The 8,899-nt window shown below is 38.8% G+C and overlaps 1 non-coding gene across 1 annotated transcript; it reads left to right on the plus strand.

The window, feature by feature from the left end:
* The first annotated feature begins 7,082 nt into the window (after positions 1-7,082).
* Positions 7,083-7,189, plus strand: LOC132670514 (U6 spliceosomal RNA). The gene has a single exon (XR_009606751.1). It is a non-coding gene; the product is annotated as a U6 spliceosomal RNA (small nuclear RNA).
* The last annotated feature ends 1,710 nt before the right edge of the window (positions 7,190-8,899 follow it).

An 8,899-nucleotide genomic window follows, 5' to 3' on the forward strand; every position in this document is an offset into this window, starting at 1 on the left:
ACTATTTTTCATACACTACTATGAACTGAATTATGTCCCCCCAAAAATTCATATGATGAATATCTATTCCCCAATGTGACTATATTTGAAGATAGGGCTTTTGGGAGGTACTTAAGGTTGAATGAGGTCATAAATGATAGCCTTAATCCAAATGGGCTGGTATACTTGTAAGAAGAGGAGGAGACACAAGAGAACACATTCATTCATTCTCTCATTCTCTCATTCCCTCCCTCCCTCTCTCTCTCTCTCTCCCCACCCCACCCCGTGTGTGTGATGTGTGTCCCCACCCATGGAGAAAATGTCATGTAAAGACACAATGAGAAGACAGCCATCTGTAAGCCAGGAAGAGAGATTCACCAGAAATTAACCCTAGTAGCACCATGATCTTGGACTTCAAGCCTCCCAACCTGTGAGAAAAAAAAAAAAAAAAAATCTGTTGTTTAAGACACCCAGACTGTGGTATTTTGTTAGGACAGCCCAAAATGACTAATACAGATATGAAAACAAAAATCTACAAGGTATAGCACATCCATTAGAAGTATTAATAGAACTGTATGTGAGCATTGCAAAGGTGGTGACTGCACAATTTGTACTCCTAGCTCTGGTACCTAAGAAGAGGAAATGACAGTGACTTGTGGAAAAAAAATTATTGTGGAGGTTGTCCAGATAGGAAGGCTATGAACTTGCACAGGCATCACAGCATCTTTGCGATAAATGACAATTTCAAATGTCTGTTCTAAAGCCCTGTTTTTAAAACATATTCACCATATTCTGTAATTATGTATCCCAAGAAGAAGATACAGACGCTTCCTGAAACAATTTTGGAATGGTTTATATCAGACTGAATAGACAGTCACCTAATTACTAGGAGCAACCTCTTTGCCTAAAGACAAAGGTGGGAAAGCCATTGTTTTCTAATAAGGGATTTATCTGGAGAGGAGGAAAGCTTTCAAGGAAAGTCAAGACTTTGATAAGCCTTTCAGATTTGGCAAACCAAATCTCATGGAAATTTATATTTATACTCTTTGTGGCCATACAGATACCAGATGCTATGATTTTCCTTTTTCAACTGTAGGCACATTGGAAGGAAAGGATCCAAACCTTCCAAGTTGATCTGTAGTTCTAGAAAGGGAATTGCAGTCTTTCTTTGGGTTAACCTAAAAGCAGACACAATGCTTTACTTGAGATTAAGTAGTCATCTTACAAGATTTCTAACAACATTGAGCAACCTGAAGGAAAAAGGTATTGTATCAGTCAGTTATATCCAATAATGTTGTGTAGCAGACGACCCTAAAATTCAGTGACAGTAGACAATAAATATTTATTTCTCACTCATGAATCAGTCTACTGCAGTTTGGCTGATCTAAGTTGGCCTCAACCACAGATTGGGTTCAAGTCTCTAATTCTCCTTGGACAGTGGCTACTTAGACATATTACTCTCGTAGGAAAAGTTAAAAGCAAAAGAAGGCAAGCACGACTGCAGAAAAACACCTACAGCCTTTTCTTTAAGCCTTGGTCAAAACAAATCATAAACCAGTCCCAAAATCAAGGTGCAGGGAAGCATCCACCACTTACCATGCAACCAAAACAAATCATATGGCCAAGCCCAACATCAATAGGACGAGAAAGTATACTCCTTCCATGGGGGCAGGAGGAGGAAGAAAGGAGAGAATATTTGCTTAACTATAATCTAATTAGTCACAGAAATGTTACCTATATTTTACACATAAGAAAACTGAGGTCACTTGCTCCAAGTACAGAGTTAGGAGTTGAATCAAGTTCTATATTTTTCCAAACTTCATATTCTTTTAATTCACTTGATACCCTCCAGGTAACAGAAGAGAAAATATAAGGGGCACCTGGGTGGCTCAGTCGCTTGAGCGTCCAACTTCAGTTCAGGTCATGATCTCACAGTTTGTGAGTTTGAGCCCCACGTCAGGCTCTGTGCTGACAGCTCAGAGCCTGCAGCCTGCTTTGGATCTGTGTCTCCTTCTCTTTCTCTCTGCCCCTCCCCCACTTGTGTTCTGTCTCTCTCTGTCTCTCAAAAGTAAATAAATGTAAAAAAAAATTTTTTTGAAAGAAGAGAAAATATAAGGAAACATTGTCACAGAGGTGATAGACAACAATGGATTAAAGAGACATGTTTATAAACTAAGACCAAGGAATGCCTAAAAGTAGGAACAACACATAGAAGTTAGTCTACCCATGAATAGACACTTTTCCAAAGAAGACATCCAGATGGCTAACAGACACATGAAAAGATGCTCCACATCACTCATCATCAGGAAAATACAAATCAAACCCACAATGAGATACCACCTCACAGCTGTCAGAATGGCTAACATTAACAACTCAGGCAACAATAAATGTTGGTGAGGATGTGGAGAAAGGAGAACCCTTTTGCACTGTTGGTGGAAATGCAAACTGGTGCAGCCACTCTGAAAACCAGTATGGAATTTCCTCCCAAAGTTAAAAATAGAACTACCCTATGACCCAGCAACTGCATTACTAAATATTTACGCAAAGCATACAAAAATGCTGATTCAAAGGAGCACACACACCCCAATGTTCATGGCAGCACTATCAACAATAGCCAAAATATGGAAAGAGCCCAAATGTCCATCAACTGATGAATGGAAAAAGAAGACGCGGTATACAGGGGCGCCTGGGTGGGTCAGTCAGGCGTCCGACTTAGGCTTAGGTCATGATCTCGCAGTTTGTGGGTCCAAGTCCCACACTGGGTTCTGTGCTGACAGCTCAGAGCCTGGTGCCTGCTTCGAATTCTGTGTCTCCCTCTCTCACTGCCCCTACCCTCTGTGTCTCTCTTTCTGTCTCAAAAATAAATAAACATTAAAAAATTAAAATAAAAAAAGATGGGGTATACATGTGTAATGGAATATTACTCAGTGATCAAAAAGAATGAAATCTTGCCATTTGCAACAACACAGATGGAACTAGAGTGTATTATGTTAAGTGAAATAAGTCAAGCAGAGGAAGAAAAATATCATATGATTTCACTTATATGTAGAATTTAAGAAACACAATAGATTAACATAGGGGAAGGGAAGAAAGGATAAAATAACAGAGAGGGAGGCAAACCATAAAAGACTCTTAAACATAGAGAACAAATAGGGTTGCAGGAGGAGAGGTGGATGGGAGAATGGGGTAAATGGGTGATGGACATTAAAGAGGACACTTGGGATGAGCACCAGGTGTTATACGTAAGTGATGAATCACTAAAATCTAGTCCTGAAACCAATACTACAATATATATTAACAGGAATTTAAATTTAAAAAAATTAAAAAAAAGAAATTAATCTACCAAACACAGTCATTTCATCATTCAAAAAATATTACTGAACACCCACAAGGCACTAAATAGGCACTAGAGAAAGCCAGGATTGTCACTCTAAATAGGCACCTGTGAGTATTAGATGACAGTTAAAAGGAGCCAAGCTGGACAGGCTGCATCTTTCTAGATCCTTTTGAGGACCTCTTGTTATATGTACTCCTTGCCATCTAACTGCCCCACCCTACCAGGCCTGACCACCTAATGCCTATTCCCCCAAGCCCTCCTCCACAACCAGCCAGCTCAGTACCTTAAAGCAACCCAGACCTCCTTCCACCAAGACCAAGCACGACAAGACCATTCTGACAGGTGGCCCATCACTGGAATAACTTCTTAAACCATCCATCACTTTCTACCCCATTTATCTTAACTTTCCCTACTACAGTTTTCTTGCTGCCCCTCCTATCACCACACTGTTACCTTATATTTATACACACCTCACCTCTCCTGACGATAATCTCTGCTGGTTCAACAATAGTGACTGTCTCTCCATCACAATAATAAATTCTTGGATTACTTCATGTAACCATATAATACTCAAGTACCTTACAGTCCAGTCCTGCATGAAATAATTTAAATATTCATTGAAGTTGCCCAGACTTCACCCATAACACCCAGCAAAGGTTATTAAAATCCTTTCACCATCATTTTCTTCCCATTAGTAAGGTATCTGTCCCTAAAATTTCTTTACTTTCTTTAACCCAAACTCTCCCCCAAAATTCATGGGTATCTAGTCCCTACCGATTCTTTTTTTTTTTTTTTAATCTTTCCTTTCCCTTTATCCTTTTGTTCTGTCAGTGCTCAAGGGCCCATTCAATGAGCCAGGTGCCTTCCAGCCTCAGAGTGTTGGCCTGACTGTTCTCTCTGCTCTGAAATGCTCTTTATCTAGACATGCACCTAGTTCACTCTTGCCTCTCTTTCAGGCCTTTGCTAAAATGCCACCTGCACTGTGAGCCCTTCTCAGATCACCCCAGGTAAAATTGGATGTTCTTAACCTACAATCTCTACCTCTAACCTCCTTCCCTGCTTTCTCTATTTCCATAGCACTTATCACCATCTGACATATATTTTAATTTATCTTCTGTCTTCCCTCTCTAGAGTGCGAGCTCCATAAAGGAAGGGCTGTTGTCTGTTTTATTTCCTGCTATATCCCCAGCACACTGCCCAGTACATAGTGGGCTTTCAAAAATATGTATTTACTCATTATTATTATTATTCTGTATAATAAAGGACCAAAAAGAAATTGGCAAAATTGAGGGTGGTGGGGGAGATGAAGAAGAAGACAGCTGTGAATACTCAGCATGTAATATCTTTTCTTTCTTTCACTCTTTCACAGTATACCATTGTCCTTGGTCTAACTTAGCCCCCAAGATCCTCCCACTTATATAGGCACCTGCCCAGCCGCTGTCTCTGGGCCACCCCATAACCATTGTGTCACTCCATTCCCTCACATCTTCCCCAGTGATCTGAACATACTCTGTTTCACTCTCTAGAAAACCAGGAAATCCTTTCATCCACTTTTGATACACTCAGTCTACAGTTCCAATGATTCCTCATAGTGCATGTGGTGCTGTCTGGGGTTGTTCTTAAAGAACTTCCCATAAAAACAAAGACTTAACCTATAGAATCAATCTCTAATGGTTAGAGATTAGGCTTGTAAATCAAGAAGTACACCTGAGACACCATCAGTCATAGTTCCTCAGCAGAAAAGCAGCTCATCTGCATGTCATGTGAGAGGATTTTTCTGTTTAGAAATGAGGTCACCCAAATAGACCACAGGATCACTGATCTCTGTGATGTGACCATAGAGAGATACCTAAAGTGTTATGCCCTCAAAATGTAATGGCATTAGAGTGTTTCTGAGCACAGACATGTCATGAAATGTGGTTCAGGGATTATCAGTGGATACATATTTTACCCTTGTTCTTCCTAGCTCCCATTTACCATAGATAATTGGGAATTGACTGAATCAGATTAGACAGTAAATAGGCCAGCAATTTATTTCTAATAAAATCAAATCAACACTTATACTCTCTGTCCCTATCTATTCCTTTACACTGTTAGGATAAAATAACACATATATAATATATATGTGAATATACCACTTCAACAGTCAGAATTATAAAATTAAAACATAAAGCAACAAGAAGAAAATGTGGGTAAATACTCATCTGAGGTATGTAAGGGAAGGAATATTTAATCATAAAAAGAAAGGAAGAAACATCAAAGAAAAAGATACTTTATTTCATAAAATATAAAACCATAACTATTATTTGCATCCAATGATGAAAAAGGTTTTATATATCTTACATATAAAGAGTTCCTACAAATCAATAAGAAAAACATAACCACCCTATATACAAAAATAAATGAAATCATGAATAGTCAATGAACAAAAAAGAAAATAAAAAATCATGAGTAAACATGTAAAAAAATGTTTAACCTCACCAATAATCAAGAAAGTACATATGAAAGCAAGATGATGTTTTCTGCCTATAAATTTGCAAAGATTTTTTTTTTTTAATCATTACAGTCAATGGTGAGAAGGATGCAGAAAAATAAATGCTTTTATATAATGCTGCTGGAAAACCAGTGAGCCCTTTCTGGAGGGAAATTTGGCAATTTATATATATTATTTTTTATATAGTAATTTCATCCTTAGCAATATATCCTTTAAAAAATCATCAAAGTTTGGGGCGACTGGGTGGCTCAGTAGGTAAGCATCCAACTTCCACTCAGGTCATGATCTCACGGTTCATGGGTTTGAGCCCTGCATCAGGCTCTGTGCTGACAGCTCAGAGCCTGGAGACTGCTTCGGATTCTGTGTCTCTCTCTCTCTGCTCCTCCCCCTCTCACACTCTGTCTCTCTCTCAAAAATAAATAAACATTAAAAAAAATTTTTTTAAATCATCAAAGATTTACACAAATGTTTATTTATAGTGATGTTTGTGCTGTCTAGGGTTTTTTATATTAGAAATACCCTAAATGCTTAATAATAAAGAAAGGCTAGGTAAATATTGACAGTCATACAGTAAAATACTATAAAACCACTGAAATTATTTAATTGTGGAAGATTGTTTTTTCCAAAAATGACTGCCACAATATGTGTGATTGCATATGCTCTTTCAGAGCCTCACCATTTCCCACTGTGGTAGCTGAATAATGGCCTCCCAAAGATGTCCACGTCCCAATCCCTGGCACTTGTGAGTATATTTTACCTTACATGGTAAAAGGAATTTTGCAGATGTGACTAAGCTAAAGACCTTGAGATGGAAAATTATTCTGGATTGTATAAGTAAGTCCAATGCAATCACAGTCCTTTTAAGAGAGAGGCAGGGGGATCAGAGTCAGAAGAGAAAAAAAAGAATGTAATGATGAGCACAGAGGGTCACAGCCAGAGATTTGAAGATGCTACAATGCTGGCCTTAAAGACAGAAGGGTCATGGAACCAAGGAGGGCAAGCTGCCTCCCAAAGCTAGAAAAGACAAGGAAATGGATTGTTCCCTAAAGCCTCCTAGGACACCTTGATTTGGCCCAGTGAAACTCATTTCAGAATTCTGACCTCCAAAACTGTAAGATAACAAATCTGTGTTATTTTAAATTTGTGAAGTCAACGTCTCAAGGGGAGAGCTTCTGTGGGCTTTGGGGTGGATTTTTGTGATGGCTTTGGTGATGAGCATGTGGCAGAGGAAGGCTGTGTGATTTCCAAAACTAAGTCCTAAAAGGTGAGTTAGTGCTCACTCTGGCAGCACATACACTACAATTGGAACAATATGGAAAAGATGATCACGGCCCCTGCACAAGCATAACAAAAAAATTCATGAAGTGTTCCATATTTGTATTGTTAAATCACTGTATTGTACACATGAAACTAATATTACACTGTATGTTAATTATAATGGAATTAAAATTTTTAAAAATAATATTTTTTTAAGGTGAGTTAGGTTCAGCCTGGCCTTTCTTTATGGACATCTACTTGTGGAGCCCTGAGCTGCCATGTAAGAAGCATGCTACCCTGAAGCCACTATGGAGAAGACAACACATCTGAGACTGGAAGAAATACCCAAGAAACTAGCTGTTCCAGGCTCCAGCTGTGTGAGTCTTTCCAGCCCATGAGCCAAAAATGTGAGTAATCAAACTTCAGATAATTAGCCCAAGCCTGACTACAAATACATAAAATACCCTGAACAAGCTGAGCCTTGTCAACGGCAGAACCATGAAAATCATAATAAAATTGTTCTGTTGTTTTATGTCATTAGGTTTTGCATTGGTTTCATGCATCAATGAGTAACTAATATATTAATGATAAAGAGAAATGTTCAAAATATAATATTAAGAGAAAAAGTAGGGGCACCTGGCTGTCTCAGTTGGTAGATCATGTGACTCTTGTCTCAGGGTCATGAGTTCGGCCCCACATTGGGTGTAGAGCCTACTTTAAAAAAAAAAAAGCAGTCTAGGGGCACCTGGGTGGCTCAGTAAATTAAGTGTCTGACTTCAGCTCAGGGCATGATCTTGCAGTTCATGGATTCGAGCCCCACGTTGGGCTCTGTGCTGACAGCTCAGAGCCTAGAGCCTGCTTCAGATTCTGTCTCCTTCTCTCTCTGCCCCTCTGCCACTCGTGCGCATGTGCATGCTCTCTCTCTCTCGAAAATAAACATTAAAATTTTTTTTTCACTGAAAACTATAGAAACCTTATGAAAGAAATTGAAGAAGACACAAAAAAATGGAAAAAGATTCCATGCTCCTGGATAGGAACAATAATATTGTTAAAATGTCAATGCTACCCCAAAGCAATCTACATATTCAGTGCAATCCCTATCAAAATAACACCAGCACTCTTCACAGAGCTAGAACAAACAATCCTAAAATTTTTATGGAACCAGAAAAGACCCCGAATAGTCAAAGCAATCTTGAAAAAGAAAACCAAAGCAGGAGGCATCACAATCCCAGACTTCAAGCTATACTACAAAGCTATAATCATCAAGACAGAATGGTACTGACACAAGAACAGACACGCAGATCAATGGAACAAAATAGAGAACCCAGAAATGGACCCACAAACATATGGCCAACCAATCTTTGACAAAGCAGGAAAGAATATCCAATGGAATAAAGACAGTCTCTTCAGCAAGTGGTGCTGGGAAAACTGGACAGAGACATGCAGAAAAATGAACCTGGACTACTTTCTTACACCATACACAAAAATAAACTCAAAATGGTTGAAAGACCTCAATGTAAGACAGGAAGCCATCAAAATCCTCAAGAAGAAAGCAGGCAAAAACCTCTTTGATCTTGGCCACAGCAACTCTTAACACGTCTCTGGAGGCAAGGGAAACAAAAGCAAAAATGAACTATTGGGACCTTATTAAGATAAAAAGCTTCAGCACAGCGAAGGAAACACTCAGCAAAACTAAAAGGCAATCAACAGAATGAGAGAAGATATTTGCAAACGACATATCAGATAAAGGGTTAGTATCCAAAATCTATAAAGAACTTATCAAACTCAACACCCAAAACACAAATAATCCAGTGAAGAAATGGGCAAAAGAC

Source organism: Panthera onca, chromosome B3 (genome assembly GCF_046562875.1).
Source record: "Panthera onca isolate mPanOnc1 chromosome B3, mPanOnc1 haplotype 2, whole genome shotgun sequence".
NCBI lineage: Eukaryota > Metazoa > Chordata > Mammalia > Carnivora > Felidae > Panthera > Panthera onca.